Source organism: Ruditapes philippinarum, unplaced genomic scaffold (genome assembly GCF_026571515.1).
Source record: "Ruditapes philippinarum isolate M1 unplaced genomic scaffold, ASM2657151v2 ctg10541_1_1_1_1, whole genome shotgun sequence".
In the NCBI taxonomy this organism is placed as follows: domain Eukaryota; kingdom Metazoa; phylum Mollusca; class Bivalvia; order Venerida; family Veneridae; genus Ruditapes; species Ruditapes philippinarum.
In genome coordinates, this window is record NW_026853858.1 from 1 (window position 1) to 1486 (window position 1486).

Below are 1486 nucleotides of genomic sequence, written 5' to 3' on the forward strand. Positions count from 1 at the left end.
TTTAGATGGCAGTATGGAGATTATGCACGTCTTTTTCTTTTCTTCCTATGTTGAAATTCTGGTTGCTATGGCAACAAATAGACTGAAAATATATGGCAAATTTTACACATAACCTGGATCCCGCAATAACGCAAAAAGCACTGAAAATATTTTTATGAAACTTGATATATGGATAGATGGCAGTATGGAGATTATGCACGTCTTTTTCTTTCTCCTATGTTGAAAATTCTGGTTGCTATGGCAACAAATAGACTGAAAATATGGCAAATTTTACACCATAACCTGGATCCAGTGATAACACTAAAAGTACTGAAAATATGTTTATGAAACTTGACATATGGGTATATGGCAGTATGGAAATTATGCACACCCTTTTCTTATCTTCTTATGTTGAAAATTCTGGTTGCTATGGCAACAAAATAGACTGAATTTCAAGATTTCTGATTCTAGTTTTTTAAGTTTTTTCACTATAAGTTCTTTATTTCTTAAGGTATTTTCTTCAAACTTTAAATATAAGTTGCTTGTAATCAACCACATCATATGTGACAAAGGTTTACAACTCTAGCACAAAATTTATTCAGAATTACCTCCCTTGAACTTAAAATTTTCATGAAAAAACATTTTTTTTTTTTTAATAACTTCTTTTTCTGAATGTATCTACTTCAAACTTCATATAAATGTTTCTTATTATCACTCAACATTTGTGATGGTCCAGTACTCTAGCAAGACTATTTCCAGAATTATGCCCCTTTTGAACTTAGATTTTTTTTTTGATAAAGTGGTAATTTTTACTCCAACTTCTTCAATCATGATAGGATTTTAAAAATGATATATTTTGATAACAGGGATGTTTAAAAAATAACTTTAGAGTGTCCTTCAGTCCGTCTGTCTGTACATAAAAACTGTTTCCTGTGATCACTTTTAAAGAACTTTTTCAACAAATTTACTTAAAATAGGAACATAAGTGAATGGCAAATGGCCCTTCAGAATGTTGCTTGGGCTCTTACCGGTAGGGGACTTATGGATTGCTTGCAATACTATGATAATTGCTTGTTAACTTTGCTTTTCCTTACTTGCATCGGCTTAAAAAGCTTGGCTGATTTCATTTATTTCATATTAGTCATACCACTTTTGATAAGGCTACCTCATAGTTAGGGGAAATTAAAATGAAATTTGAATGCATGCGAATATATTCAAATAGTTTAAAATATATAATAAATTATACCGGGTTACATAATCTGTGTAATGCACCAGTCAATTTAAAGAAAACCTCAGCTCTATTCCCCCTCCCAACCCCAGCCCCCACCCTTATCACTGGGGATGTATGAGGAAAAGTGGGGGGAATCGAGCCAAAACTTTATTTTTGTGTATTGAAATTTAACAATAAAAGGTGTATCAAAGTACAAAATTATATTTTTATGTAGATTTATTACTGTATCAATCCCTACAACCTTTTATCCTATCACCTTATTCCCCTTGTAACCAG